General features: G+C 42.0%; 1 protein-coding gene across 8 annotated transcripts in view; it reads right to left on the bottom strand.

The window, feature by feature from the left end:
* The window catches only part of PRRG1 (proline rich and Gla domain 1), a 112,572-nt gene extending 98,375 nt beyond the window's left edge, over positions 1-14,197 (bottom strand). For 2 of the 8 annotated variants that reach the window (XR_011385350.2, XM_070066527.2), the window contains exon 1: positions 13,928-14,068. The gene's annotated coding sequence lies outside the window, so the exon portion shown is untranslated. Of the gene's footprint in view, positions 1-12,919; positions 13,069-13,832 lie in introns of all 8 variants that reach the window. The other 6 variants (XM_017349918.4, XM_070066528.1, XM_089324956.1 and 3 more) reach the window with 5 other exon arrangements.
* Between the last annotated feature and the right edge of the window lie 2,029 nt (positions 14,198-16,226).

Genomic DNA, 16,226 nt, shown 5'->3' with positions numbered 1-16,226 from the left:
ATAAGTCCTGCTCCCATTCCTGCACTTTACCAGTGTCTCTGCTTTCAATTCATCTCTTACACCAAGACAACAACCAGGGAATAAGTCTAGCTGGGGACCCCTACCGAATCCCTACAATAAAGATACTCCAAAATGGGATGCAGGATCCCTAAGCAGCATCAAGCACTATGCCAAAGGCCTGCCCTAGTCTTGAATGTGGAAATACCTTTGAATTGCAGTGTCTTCTCTATAAAGTGGAAATAAATGTCATATATTCTACAGGGTAATAAAACAATATTAAAAATAAAATATCTGATGCAACATAGATTATTCTTGCTGTTATTACTAAAGATGCTAATATACATGGCCAAGAGTTGCTCAAGAGATGAGAAGAAAAAATAACTTGAGCAATTTTCTGAATAATGAATGATTGCTATACTACTGTGATGACAAAGCTGTTAGGAGTGGGTTTGGGTCCCAAAGGAAAAGAACAAAATCCCATTCTACACACTATTTGCTCCAGACCCCTTTCTAATATACTGAGGACTCTGGTATCCTTTTCCTCGTCAGCCTGGTAAAGTAGATTAGGTTCCACTCATTTCAATGGGAAGAATTCTAGGGATATTTAGAAGCCTAATCCCTAGTGATGGAAGCCAGACAGAGGTAAGTAGACAAGTAGATAAGAACTGAAATGCAAATAAAGAACCCTAACAGCAAGAATGTTTCATATATATAAAACTCAGAAAGATTAGGCACATGCAATCTTTGAAAAGCGATCAATTTCATCTGTTGCACTGGAATTTCTAGGAATACCGTGAAGGGTGGTACCTGCAAGCTGGGGGCTGTGAGTATCTGTGGATAGGCAGATTTGGGTTAAGGACAGGCAAAAAACTACTTAGGAAACTGGTTTAAAGTATGAGACAATAGTGTTGTTTGGGGCAGGCGCTGTGGCATAGCGGGTAACGCCGCTGCCTGCAGTGCAAGCATCCCTTATGGGTGCTGGTTTGAGTCTCGGCTGCTCCACTTCCTTTTTTTTTTTTTTGACAGGCAGAGTGGACAGTGAGAGAGAGACAGAGAGAAAGGTCTTCCTTTGCCGTTGGTTCACCCTCCAATGGCCGCCGCTGCAGCCGGCGCACCGCGCTGATCCAATGGCAGGAGCCAGGATCCAGGTGCTTTTCCTGGTCTCCCATGCGGTGCAGGGCCCAAGCACCTGGGCCATCCTCCACTGCACTCCCTGGCCATAGCAGAGAGCTGGCCTGGAAGAGGGGCAACCGGGACAGAATCCGGCGCCCCATCCGGGACTAGAACCCGGTGTGCCAGCGCCGCAAGGTGGAGGATTAGCCTATTGAGCCACAGCGCCGGCCTGGCTGCTCCACTTCCAATCCAGTTCTCTGCTATGGCCTGGAAAAGCAGAGGAAGATGGCCCAAGTCCTAGGGCCCCTGCACCCACGTGGGAGACCCAGAAGAAGCTCCTGGCTCCTGGCTCCGGATCGGCGCAGCTCCAGCCATTGCTCCCAATTGCGGAGTGAACCAGCAGATGGAAGACCTCTCTCTCTCCCTCTCTGCCTCTTTCTCTCTCTGTGTAACTCCGACTTTCAAATAAAATAATCTTTAAAAAAAAAAGACAATAGTATTGGGAAAGAAGTAGTGAACCCTGAACTAAGACAACAGCAATAGAAATGGACTACTGAAAACTTGGCTAAGGTGAATTGTATAAACTAGTTAATGTTTGTAGTTTAAAGAATGAAATATATAAAGTACTAATAAATATTAAAATCTAGCATTTGATTTTTAAATTAAGGGAAGTTTAAAATTCAAAAAACAGTTATCTATACAATGTAGTTCCATATTGAATGCAAGAAAAATATTTGCATTTTCAGACTTTATAAACCAAAAGAAATAAACTTTTTTAACTTCTTCTTGATAAATTCAAGGAAAAATGAGTGAGATACCAAAGCAGAATAAAATTACATAGGAAAGTAAACGTATCCTTGCCAAAACAATTATTCTGGTGCCATAAGTAATACTAACACAGGAAAAGAAACTTGGACTACATTTCATTAACTTTCTATCTTTTTTTGCAGTGACAGCAAATTTTAAAACTAAACTTACGTTCCTGACTTTTCTTGCTTTCCCTAAAGCATACATGTCAGCATGGATTACTGTGGCAAGTTACTCACATAGAATTTTTAATAAAATTGAAATGCAAAATACCAGAAACCAAACCACAAAAATTGGCACACTGGAGATAGATTGGAGGACATTCACAGCCTAAGTGTTTTGCATAACAAGGCTTTGTCAGTCACTGAAAAAGTAGGCATCTGATTAAGGAGGACTGTAGAAAATAATAGTTAAGACACAGTTTTGAACAAAGGAAGAAATAGAATGCAGGAAACTTACTTCAAGTCAAGGATTTAAAATATCACACATTTTTGTAAAGAAAACCTAGGTTCTAAATTCTGAGGCAGTAAAAAATGTACCTAGGATTTTAAAATGTAATTAAATTCTGGTCCATTTAAATGCCAACCCTTTCAAGTAGATAATGAGTGCTATCAAAAAATGCATCTTCAGTACCTGAATGAGCTTGAAAATAACATACTAATTACTACCACACAATAATGGAGAAAGGAAAGCAAATACAGATTTATTTTAAGATTGTCACAGTATAATTGTTTTTTTAAATTGTATTTATTTTCATTTTATTTGAAATGGAGAGAGACAGAGGGACAGATGGAGAGAGATCTTCCACCTGCTGATTCACTCCCCAAATGTCCACAACAGCTGGGGCTGGACCAGGCAGACACAAGAAGCTAGAACTTGATATGGTCTCCCACATGGGTGGCAGGGATCTAAGTACTTAAGCCATCATTTGCTACCTCCCAGGGTGTACATTAGCAGGAAACTGGAATTGGAGTCAGAGCCAATTAGACACTCTGATATGGAATGCAAGCATCCCAAGTGTTCACTTACCCAGTGCACCAAATGCCTGCCCCACTCTTGGGCATTTTTAAGAGCTTTGATTACTCTAGTGCTATGGAACTCTTGATTCTTACTTCATCCTTAAAAGTACTTATGTTCCTAGTTTACAAAGGGTAAACTAATATACATACCTCATACATCAAAGGTATTCAATAAATGCTGAATTGAAACATGAGATATATAAAGCCATTTCCTTATAAGGCTTTAAAAGTCAATTTGCGGCTGGCGCCATTGCTCAATGGGCTAATCCTCTGCCTTGCAGCGCCAGCACACCAGGTTCTAGTCCTGGTCAGGGCACCGGATTCTGTCCCGGTTGCCCCTCTTCCAGTCCAGCTCTCTGCTGTGGCCCGGGGGGTGCAGTGGAGGATGGCCCAGGTGCTTGGGCCCTGCACCCCATGGGAGACCAGGAGAAGCACCTGGCTCCTGGCTTCGGATCAGCAAGATGCGCCAGCTGCAGCGTGCCGGCCGCGGCGGCCATTGGAGGGTGAACCAACGGCAAAGGAAGACCTTTCTCTCTGTCTCTCTCACTGTCCACTCTGCCTGTCAAAAAAAAAAAAAGTCAATTTGCAATGACAATATTATTTCTATGGTGTCCCAGCTTTTAGAGGTAATCAAATCTCTTTGCCATTGTAAGAGAGATATTATGATACAAAGAGGTTGTCTTCAAATTCCTGAACAGGAAAAAAAAAGACCAGGAAGTAGTATTTCCTGTAAAGGACCTAAAAGAAGATTTATATCTTGTGTGTTAGTCCCATATATATGAGCACACAATTGTGCACGAGTGTACTGATTTGTCCTTTTTAATTTTGCCTTATTTCAAAATAACCAGTACAGAATAAAGTTGCTAAAACTTTGTCTACAACTAAAAAGGTGTTATAGAACCTCCAAAACCTGGCTCTGTTCACCCAATGTGTAGCAAGCCAATCACAAACATCAGGATGGTGGAAGAAAGTCAATAATTATTTGCAAAGCACAGAGCAAGGAGCTGGGGCAGCTGTTGCTTAATTTCTGAGCTACCAAAGGAGATGGAGGTTGTTATAGATTCAAATTGGGTTAAGATGTGCATGTTCAACTCGTGTGCAAGTACATCACTGGTCGGGCCAGACTGCTTGTGGCCCTTTGATTGGTCAGGGGTATTGTGTTCTTTTGGAAATTCTGATTATGGCAAAGTGGGCTTCTGACAAGTGGTAGTTATTTCTTGCTCAGTACCTGGGGTTCCTGAGAAAATCCTAGAGATAAGATTGAACATCAAGATTATATCTACAGGAAATACATGACCTCATAAGTCTTGTGATCGGGGACTCTGGGGGTCCAGCTGTACCACTTCCTCAATTTAGTGAGTTCATTTAGTAAGAGGTTGACTTGCAAAGAAACTTTAAGCTAAGGGAGGGAGACTTAAAGACTATGGGAGACTAGGGCCTGATACAATTTACATCAAAGGCCTTAGATACAGGGACTCAGTTTCAAGAGGCAATGTGTGAAATGTTCAAGAGCTATATCCCTAATCTTTTATTAAATTGTTTCTATCTTACTGATGATGACCATTTTAATATGGGTAATAATCCACTTATTCTTAGTTCCTAATTCTGGAAAAAAAATACTTGATAAACAACTAAAGAACAGCTTCCCAGTACTTTCCTCCTCTAGGAGAACATCTATACAGTACATTACTAAAGGTATTCAGAGCATATTAAGCAGTTTAAAAATGGAATGAACTAAGGGCTTATTCTTACTTTAAGCATCATCTGTGAGACAATAACATTAGCATCACATGTGAGATTGCTAGAAAGGCAGAATCTCAGGTTTCACCTCAGATATCTTGAATCAGAATCTGCATTTTAACAAGATTCCCAAGAGAGTCATATACTCACCAATGTTTGAAAAGCATCCAACTAATGCATATATACCACAAATTTAGTAATAGTGAGCAAAACAAGAAGGTATATATTCATGTTCCATTTATATAAAGCTCAAAACAGGCAAGATTAATATTTAGAATTAATTATGATAAAAATCTTGAGAAACAAAAGGAGACTGAGTTTCCAGTGTGGCCATATATATACATACATACATACATATATATGTATTTTTATATGTATATATATGCTAATTTTCTTCAACATACCTTTTGAAGTGTGCACATGAGTGTGTATGTTTGTGTGTGTATGAAATGTACAATAGCAGTGATACACAGGATAGGACGTAGAATGAGGAATATTTAATTTCAAGGTTTTGCACTGCCCATAAAATGGATTAGTCTGTTTTCAGTTGCTACAACAAAATATCTGAAGCTGGATACTTTATTAAAAAAAAAAGGAGGATGATTCATCTCATATTTTTGAGGCTAAAGGACCAAGATCAGGTGATCTTATCTATTTAGAATCTAGTGAGGACATCATTGGCTGTGTTACAACACAGTGGATAGCATCATTTTGGAAACACATGTAAAAGGGACAGATCTCAAGGCAAGACAAGAAGTCAGATCGAGGGTCTGAATCACTTCTTTTTTTATTTTTATTTTTTTTAAATTTTGTTTTTTGACAGGCAGAGTGGACAGTGAGAGAGAGAGAGACAGAGAGAGAAAGGTCTTCCTTTACCGTTGGTTCACCCTCCAATGGCCGCTGCGGCCGGCGCACTGCGCTGATCCGATGGCAGAAGCCAGGTGCTTCTCCTGGTCTCCCATGGGGTACAGGGCCCAAGGACTTTGGCCATCCTCCACTGCACTCCCGGGCCACAGCAGAGAGCTGGCTTGGAAGAGGGGCAACCGGGACAGAATCCGGCGCCCCGACAGGGACTAGAACCCGGTGTGCCGGTGCCTCAAGGTGGAGGATTAGCCTAGTGAGCCGCGGCACTGGCTCGGATCACTTCTTAATAATGGCTACTCTTTCAAGAACTAACTCTTAGAGTCCAGCATTTATCCATTTACAGAGCAGTGCCCACAATGACCTAATTACCTTGCATTAAGCTCCACCTCTTAAAGATTCCACCACCTCTGAAATTACTAAACCAAATTTTAAAGACCACGCTTCCAGCCCATGAACACTTGGGGACACTTTCAAACAATATCCAAACCACAGCAGAGGTACAGTATTATTTAAAAATGGACTTGGGGGCCAGTATTGTGGCACAGCAGGTTAAGGCACTGCCTGCGACACTAGCATTCCATAGGAGTGCTGGTTCCAATAAAGCTCTGTGATAATGCACCTGGGAAAAGAAGCAGACAATGGCCAAGTCCTTGGGCTCCTACTATCCATGTGGGAGAACCAGATGGACTTCCACCTGGGAAAGCAGTGTAAGATGGCCCAATACTTGGGCACCTGCCACCCATGTGGGAGACCCAGATGAAGGTCTTGGCTTCAACCTGGCCAAGCCCTGGCAGTTGTGGCCATCTGGGGAGTAAACCAGTGAATGGAAAACCTCTCTCTCTCTCTCTTTCTCTCTGCATGTGGGCCCCTCTCCTTGCCCTGTAGCTCTGCCTTTCAAATAAGTAAGTTTCTATTTGAGGAAACTAGAAAAAGAAGAGAAAATTCAATCCTAAGTAAAAGAAAATCATATCAGGAATTAGTGAAATTCAAAATAGGAAATTAATAGAGAAAATCAATGAAACTAAAAACTGGTTCTCTAAAAGATAAATGGGGCAGTGTTGTGGTTGCAACAAGTTAAGCTGCTGTTTGAAATGCTGGCATACTATATTTGGAGTGTTGGTTCAAGTACTGGATGCTCCACTTCTGATCCAGCTGGCAGCTAATACGACTGGAAAGGCAGTAGAGTATAGCCCAACTGCTTGGGCTACTGCCACCCATGTAGGAGACCAAGATTTGGCTCCTTTCTTTGGGTTGGCCTCGCCTGAGCCATTGCAGGCATTTGGGGAATGAATCAGCAGATCTTTCTCTGTGTCTCTCACTCCCTCTATTTCTATGCCTTCAAAATTAATTAATTAATATTTTTAAAATCAATAAATTGTATCAGCCACTATCCTGGTTAATTTAAAGAAGACAAAAATTATTATCATTGGATATTAAAGGTAACACACCAGTATTAAAAACAATTTTATGTGTGCAAATTTGATAACCTAGAACAAATGGACTGATGGTAAAGTGAGCGATACAATCTCCCAAAATCCACAAGAAGAGATACAAGGGTATTTCATTGAAAAATTTCATCAGAGGGGCCCGTGTTGTGGCCCAGCAGGTTAAACTGCTGCCTGTGAGGCTGGTATCCCATATGAGCTCCAGTTCCAGTCTGGCTGCTCTGCTTCCAATCCAGCTACCTGCTAATGCACCTGGGAAAGCAGTGGAAGATTGCCCAAGTGCTTGGACCTCTGCCACCTATATAGGAGACCCAGGTGAAACTCCTGGCTCTTGGCTTCAGCCTGATCCAATCCCAGTCATTGCGGCCATTTGGGGAGTGAGCCAGCAGATGGAAGATCTCTCTTTGTCTCTCCCTCTCTCTATAACTCTGCCTTTCAAATGGATAAATAACTTAAAAGAAGTCCATGGGAAGATGGAGTTAAAGGATAAGTTTATTTTGATGCAACAATATTTTGGATTCCATGTATATTTTCTTGATGAGACACATATTCAATGAATTTTTGAAGATTCCCATACATAATTTCAGAAATATTTTCACCAAAATAAACTTATATTTAATTCCATTTTCCACAAGCTTTTGAAATACCTTCATAGATAATATGAATAGAACTATATATATTATGGCCGGCACCGCGGCTCAATAGGCTAATCCTCTGCCTTGCGGCACCAGCACACCGGGTTCTAGTCCCGGTCGCGGTGCCGGATTCTGTCCCGGTTGCCCCTCTTCCAGGCCGGCTCTCTGCTATGGCCCGGGAGTGCAGTGGAGGATGGCCCAAGTGCTTGGGCCCTGCACCCCATGGGAGACCAGGAGAAGCACCTGGCTCCTGGCTTCGGATCAGTGCGATGCGCCAGCCGCGGCGCGCCGGCCGCGGCGGCCATTGGAGGGTGAACCAACGGCAAAAAAAGGAAGACCTTTCTCTCTGTCTCTCTCTCTCACTGTCCACTCTGCCTGTAAAAAAAAAAAAAAAAAATCCTTGGCATCATTCAAGACTCTCATCTTCTGTTACATTGCACTTCCAAATCATCAGGAAATCTGATCACTATCATCACCTCCAGCCTTATACTACCTCAGTCCAAGCCACCATACCGTCTCTTCTAATGGGTTTCTCTTCTGTTCTTGCCTCCTGGCAAGCTATTCGCCACACAGTACCAAAATAAATCCTTGTAAGGCAGAAATGAGATTGGACCTTGCCTCTTTTTGAAAACTAACAGTTTTCCTTCTCACTCTATAGAGTGCACCCATAATCTGAATAGTTCTACATGATCTTACTACCTTCTCACACTCCTTGTCTAACTGACCCTGTGCCTTATTATTTATCACTTCCCACTCCTGCTACTCTAGCCACAAGGATCCTTTGGCTATCCCTAATAAAACAGTCTCAAAAAGGCCCCAATTCAAGATCTTTCAACTTGTTATTCTTTATGTCTTCCTCCAAACAAATGGTTCTCTCATGTATCTTTACTGACAGCAAAGTCTGCCCTGATCAATCTCCAACACACCCCATTCACCTACAGTGTCTTTCCTGTTTTGTATTTCTCCAATGAATACGATACTACATGACTTAATATATATGTAAATGTATGTATTTGTTCACACATACACACACATATCTTAGTTATTTTATCATATGTCTCACTCAAGCTGTGAGCTTCTTGTGGTACATAAATTTTCAGTAAAATACAACTTTTTTAATTCACTTTGTATCTTCAGAATAATGTGTGGTAATTGGTAGGAACACAAATTTGTTAAATGACTGAATGAAAACCATATAAAAACTTATGGCATGGCAGTAGTATGGCAAGGACTGAGGCAATAGCATTACAACACAGTATATTTAGACTTTCAAAAAATCTTCTAAATGAAAAAGGTTATGGAAAAACACAATTGTATAACCATTAGAGGTAGATGGAATAGCTGAAATTACTAACTTGCTAGCATCATTAAACTTGAAAAAAAATCAATTCTAATTAGAGCATACTAAGTTTCACTGAAGAACAGTACTGTGCAAACCTCCTTTAAAGAGAGTTCCTTCAGCTTTTACTTCTACCTATACTTTTAATTTTTTCCCATTCATTCTTTTCTCCTCTCTTGGTGCCACTAATTCCATTCTCTGTGATTCTCTTGTTTCAGTATTCTAGATCATCAATTATATCCTCCTTCAATCACTCTCTTGCTCTGACAAGGTTTTCACATTTCTTTATGATCCATTAAAATCTTCAAATTCCAGTCTCTTTCTTTCCTTCTCTTTCACCAACAATTTGCCAAGAAAAGTAGTTTCAATTTTACAGCCTCCACATCCTGACCATCACCACTCAAGTGTTTTTTAACCAGGATGCAAATAAAAATCTCTTGAAAGTATTTCATGACCAGGTTCCACAACCTGAAATATAGATTTGATGGACTTAGGCTGGGGGTAGGGACACTAAATATATGGTGGTTGAAACAACTCCACAGGACAGTCTGATGTACACATCAGATTAAGAATTACTACTTCAAATACCTGTGATGTTTTTCTGGTCATAATAACGTTAATATCCCACCAACTGAGAAATCAACCCTCTACACCAAAGAAAAGAGGAAACCTCCAGGTCATCAAATCCAAGAATCTTAGCATTATGCTCTCTACCCTCTGACAATAATAGTATATTGGTCAGCTTTTCATTACTATAACAAAATACCTAAGGCAGGCCACTTTATAAAGAAAACAGGTTTGGGGCCAGTGCTGTGTCATAGAGAATAAAGCTGCCGCCTGCAGTGTCAGCAGCCCTTATAGGCACAGGTTCAAAACCCGGCTGCTCCGCTTCTGATCCAGCTCTCTGCTATGGCCTGGGAAAGCAGTGGAAGATGGCCCAAGTCCTTGGGCCCCTGCACCCAAGTAGGAGACCTGGAAGAAGCTCCTGGCTCCTGGCTCAGGATCAGCCCAGGTCCAGCCATTGCGGCCATCTGGAGAGTGAACCAATGGATGAAAGATCTCTCTCTCTCTCTCTCTCTCTCTCTTTCTCACTCTCACTCTCTTCCTCTGCCTCTATAACTCTTCCTTTCAAATAAATAAAAAAAAATCTTTAAAAAAGAAAACATGTATATTATGGCTCAAGGTTCTGCACGTACATTCACCAAACAGTATAAGGCAGGCTCTTATGAGGACTCCCCTGAACTGCATCAATCATAGTAGGGAGAGCATGCGTCTGTCTATGTCTACATCTATGTCTATGTGATCTCTCTAACTCTATAAAGAGACATCCTAACAACCTAAACCATTCTAATTACTTGTAAAGGCCCTATCTTTAAACACTGCAGTCAGATTGTTTCCACTCTTAGTGCCATTAACTTAAGAGTTAGGGTCTAAACTCCTGCTTGAGTTCAAGAGGACAAATATTCAAATCATAGCAAACAGCTGTAAGTGCACTCTGCTCTTGTATAAATTTTTGGTCTTTTGGTTTCTTTCCTTTTCTCCGTACCAATTTGTCTGAATGCTATCAAGATAAGTGCCACTCAGTGTTTTCACAGAAGTAGCACCATCATTTGGAACCTTGCTAAATGGAAATTTTTAAACCCTGTCCTTCACATCAGAAATTCTAGGGATGGAACCCAGAAATCTGTCCAATCCTGTGATTATTGTGCATACTGAAGATGGAGAACCATTATGCTAAACAACCTGTTTGAGATACTTGGGAGGAATCTACAAATCCAGAACCAGAGCTGGATCAGGATGGAAGATACCAATGTATCCACATTCCAAAGTCAATCACTAATGAAATTATATCACCAGAAACAAATAAAAATACAAATACATTCGTATGTACTTGACATTGTGATAACGTGCTAAAATACTTGATTTCACTTAAGTTACATAAAAGTATTATAATTATCATTTCCCCAGATGAGAAAACTAATGCTCAGAGAGAAAAGTTTAACATCTTGTCTTGCCTCCCATTTCCATTACCTTGATCATCCTATTATTGTATTCTGCATATAGTTAGAAAAAATTTTGAACAGAATTCTAACATGAGGACTAAACGGAGCTGACTGAGGTTGACTGGTCAAAGAATCAGAGGGAAAAATACAAGGGGCAAATCTAGATGAGGAGTTTTAAGAAGGAAGGTATAATCACAGTGGTTTGGTTTAGAGTATTTTTTTTATTAAATGGGTCTATAGATCTCAGAAAAAGTATCATGGATTCCACTCATCCTCTGGAATTCCAATTTTACACATAAAATTTAAGCACCAACTTGAAGTGTTTTGAGGGGAACACGGTTAATATTATTTTTTAAATGACATGAGCAAAAGGTGCTTTTATGGGTGGATATGGAGGAAATGAAAGCAGGGAAGAAAAAGAGGTTACTAGTGGCTAGCATAGGTTCTCTTCTTTGCAGGCACAGAAACCTGGACTAGACAAGTAGCCAAATTTGGCTCATTTTTAAACTAAAGGATCAATTCCATTCTCTTACATAGTGAGCGATAATTGCCTATGATCTTCTCTCCAACTGATAAATCCATTCAAGTAATGAAGACTGGGAGTAGGGATAATGAGATTGAATGGATATATCATCAAGGATGGGGGAGAGGGGCAGCGACTGGAAGGCTGGTGATGCTGGTGGAGTTAAAAGAAATGTTAAAGACAAGTTGGCAGAAATGATTATATTAAGCCTATCAGGGAACACTATAATGTGAAGACATCCATTAGCTAAAAGCTCAAACCACCTAAAGATTTAGGAAGTGCATAATACCACTTATTAGATTGGAGCTTTCTTTAGTTATATTAGCCTTTAAAGGATGGCATCTGGCAATTTTGATTCATTTGTAAAACTTCCTAAATGCCAGCAGTGCTCTCTTTGCATCCTTCCACAAATGATTAATTTTCTGTTACACGTTGATATTTTACTGGTTTCTTCTCAAATGTTGGCCTTTTTAGGAAATCGGCCTTTTCTCGATCACTATGTCCTCTTTATCTGCTGAGTTTTTGCACTTCTTTTAGAAGGATAAATTATGTCTAATACATGGGAATATATTTCTATACTCACCCTTTACTTATATTCCCAATAATTCTGCTCAAATATTAAATACAATTTCAGCACTCTGAAGTTCTGTTAGTCCATGAACTTTATGTAAAAAGAATGTTTCTACAACATTAATTAACATTGAATTACAAGTTAGTTTATCAGTCATTTACCACATCTCAGGCAGTCCTGTGTACAGAATAACACAGAGGACTGAGGTTTTAGTAGCAAGAGACAAATCCAGTGATAACAATTTAACAGAAAAGGGGACAATTAATTTATTCTGAGGGAGGTGGCTAATTTGTCCAAGAAATAAATTGGGCTGAGTCTGGAAGGATGAATAGGCTTTCACCCAGCAGTGGAAAAAATGAAAAGGCATCCCTAATATACCTTGTCCCACGTTTGGTAATGCTAGCAGCATAATACTTCAAATAACATGAAAATGTAAAAGAGAAAATTACAAATGAACAAGTAGAAATCTTGCTCACTTCATGCCCTGAGAGGGGAGGAATTGTGTCTTGAATCAGTTCAGATCTGAAAGTAAATGTTTATAAAACAGGGTTCACAATCAAGGGAAAGGAGGAGGAGGAAGTTCAGTTTGTTTTGTGGTATCAAGTTAAACAAGTAAAAATATCAACATCTATGCTTGGGAACACATATGCTATCTTTCATAAAAAAATACTAAGTTTGAAAATGAAAGTTATGGGACCTTACCCAATATTACAATATTTGTCCTATGTTTTGTATTCGCTAATACCAGTTTCAAAGATTCTAAATTGAGTCTGCCCCAAAACTTGATGGTACACATACACCCCTAATAATCCACTCTTGATGGAAACAATCAACAGTATCCTAACCAACATTTCACTTACCCTCTCTAGTGCACCTTCACATCCTTCAAAATTCTGGTTTTACACTATGACTACCAAAGGAAAGTAATTTAGCTCTAAGTCTTTCACTGCTCCTCTTCACCCTTTCATTCAATCATTTCCTCTCGAATTCCATTAGTTTCGCTTTTGTCCTGAAGGGGTTTGTAGCAAATACACAAAGCACAATTACCAAATCGATGGTTGCAGTCAGAGTCTGAATACACACTAATTTCCAGTCATATGCTCCTTAGGGCTATTCCTACCACTTATCAAAATCAGCGGACCAGGAAGAAGGAAAAGGCTGAAGCAGGAAGGCTGTTCCCTTCCTTCCACTCCCCACTATGGGCCCCCTAGCTCCCCCTTCCCCCAGGGCCGCACCACGACCTCGCAAGCACCCTCCCTCTACCCGCCCCCGATGTCACCCGCCACTGCCTACAAAACAGTCATAGCCTTTGTTAAAATGTCCAGGAGCACAATGGACCAGAAGAGGGACACATTACCGGGGGCGGGGTAAAGGAAAGTCACACGAATGCCACGCCCTCCTTGGAACTAGCCTAGGCAAGAGCCCACCTCCCCCAAGTCCTCGCCCCCGCAACGGGGAACGTTCTTGGCAACTCCGCGCCCAGGGAAGGCAGCGCTGGGGGAAGGGATGAACACGGGAAGCAGCTCAGGGGCACCAAGCAAGCGGGGGAACCGAAGTTGGGACACCCTCCAGCGCCCTTGGCGAGCCTGCTGAACCTGACAAGCCAGAGTACGGACTTTCAGACTCTGGACCCCCTTCCTTCAATATTACTACTCATACACACCCTCACCCACTCCTGCCACCACGCACTCCGTACCCCACGCGGGCTGGGCCGGACAACCTCAGGCAGCGCCTCCACCGGCGCTGCCGCGCCTCTGACCAGGTTCTCCTCACCAGATTAAAGTCACTCCCATATGCCCTGGTCCCTCCTGGGACACGCGGTGGACCACGTTCCTCAGCTGGGATCCATGCACGAGCGCCACACTTACCGCGCGTCCCGCTCCGCTACTCCGCGTTCTGGGAGCCCCAAGCCGCGCCTGCGCGCTTCCAATACTGCCGAGCCTAAGAGGAGCCAGGAGCCAGGAGACTACGGAAAGGGCGGTGGGAAGCGGCAAGGGCCAGGCCGGGGCGGGGCTTGGAGAGAAGGGGAGGGGCTATGAGTGGGTGGGAAACGAAGGGCGGAGCGTCCCCCAAGAAGACCAAGCTCGCAGGACATCCTACTAGAGCTCTTCCCTCTTGGGATCTGTTTATAACACCCACGGAAAAGTCGTCACGGTCCCTCCGTGCACCCCCACACTCACCCTCGAGGAAGCCTGGGTTGGCGCGGAGCCTAGCAGCCAGCCCTCGGGGCTGCCACGTCTCTGCCTTGAGCAACCCCAGATCCCTGACAGCCTTTCCCCCTTTTGCATGCCTGTCTCGCCACATGTTATTCTGTTCCCTCGTCATTTTTCCTGATCACGCGCAGTCCTCGGCCCTCGGGAAGTGAGGGCCATGGAGATTTCTCATAAAGAAACCGCCTATGCAGGGCATCCTAGTTAACATTCCTCGTTCTGTGTGCAAGCCCCGATCGTGGTTGGTTGGTGACTATCCAAACATTGCCCACGGTTACAGCTCAGGGAATTGCCCTTTCCACTAGGACAAAGTCTCTTGCCACTATTTCTGAACAGCTTTTGGTGACAACAATCTGCGCTTTCTTAAAAGAATTTTGAACAAGCCTGATCGCTTATCTTGAGAAGGATGCAGATTGTCAAATAAGACCCATCTTGGACCCTGATTTTTTGGTGGCTGACAGAATTTGAACCTTGTAATTCCAAAACCCTCTCTTAGACTGAGAATATAATGCCCATGCTGTTGTATATAGACTGTGACCTAATGGTTGGAGGTTTTGTTTTTTTGTTTTGTTTTGTTTTGTTTTGGCATTGTAGCATTTTGAGGAGCCTAACCTAATTATTATTCCATGCTGCATGCATGCTTAGTTTTAAGTTCTATGCTTTTTTGTTTAGAATCTGGTCAGCTGTGGCATCTCACATGCTTTCAGATCAGCTATTAAAATAAACACACACCTGTGTGAATCCAAAAGGGATTGGGCTGTGAGCCTGAAATTCACTCCAAACTAATTTCCTCTTGTTTTTACTCTGGTTACGATGAAATTAAGAAACATTTGATCTTTTTAACAATAAAAGAATCACCACAAGGCCACACTAATAGTCTTTTTCAGCAAGTATTTTGATTGTGACAGGAGCAATTTATGGGAGAGTCCGATACTTGCCCTTAGAAATCTGAATATTCTGAAATTGTTCGCATTAACATTTCTAGTTCTTCCATGTGTGTATTTTACAAAGCAGACTTTCTTGAATTCATTTTGTCAAACAAGTCTAGGGAATTGCAGGAAGGACTTATTACATAAAGGTATATGAGTAAACGCAGACAGATTTTGTAGACTGAAAAAAAATCTGTTAAGTGCCTGGAAGTAGAACCTTATCCTACTCATTCCACTAGTAAAATGTTTCATATACAAAAGGCAGTTAAAAAGCACCCTGGTCGGGGCAGGCGCTGTGGCATAGCAGGTGGAGCTGCCTTCTTCAGGGTCAGCATCCCGTGTGGGCACCAGTTCGAGTCTCAGCTGCTCCACTTCCAATCCAGCTCTCTGCTGTGGCTTGGGAGGGCACTGGAGGATCGCCCAAGTCCTTGGGCCCCTACACCCACGTGGGAGACCCAGAGGAAGCTCTTGGCTCTTGGCTTCGGATCAGCACAGCTCTGGCCATTGCAGCCATCTGGGGAGTGAACTAGCGGATGGAAGACCTCTCTCTCTCTCCCCCTCTGCCTCTCTGTAACTCTGCCTTTCAAATAAATAAATAAATCTTTAAAAATAAAAAAAGCACCCTGGTCAATAAAAGTAATTCGTGCATCATTAACAGATGCATATATGTATTTTAAAAATGTTTCATTTGATTATTATGTTCATTATTTTTTACTTGATTGTGTTCAGGATATTTTGGAATGCCAAAAACTAACATAACAAGCAAAAAGAGAAAGTTATTGTGTAACCCAAGTTATGAAAGGGTAAGTCTGTGATTGCCTTAGGAATAAATGGAACCAGAAACTGGAATGCTTCGAATTCCAGCTCAGGCTCTCAATCCTGCCTCTTTCAAACAGGGTCATTTTTCAGAACCTCTCAAAGTCATGTTCTGCCAGCTTAGAACCGCGACCTCGGACAAACTGTGTGCTCACACCTACCAACTTGCTACCAGACAGCTGTCTCTCTTCCCTCCCTTGCAGTTTTTTTTT

This window comes from Oryctolagus cuniculus, chromosome X (assembly GCF_051225735.1).
Source record: "Oryctolagus cuniculus isolate XC-2025 breed Fujian yellow rabbit chromosome X, ASM5122573v1, whole genome shotgun sequence".
NCBI classification, from domain to species: Eukaryota; Metazoa; Chordata; class Mammalia; order Lagomorpha; family Leporidae; genus Oryctolagus; species Oryctolagus cuniculus.
This window is presented reverse-complemented; position numbering and strand designations above follow the sequence as displayed.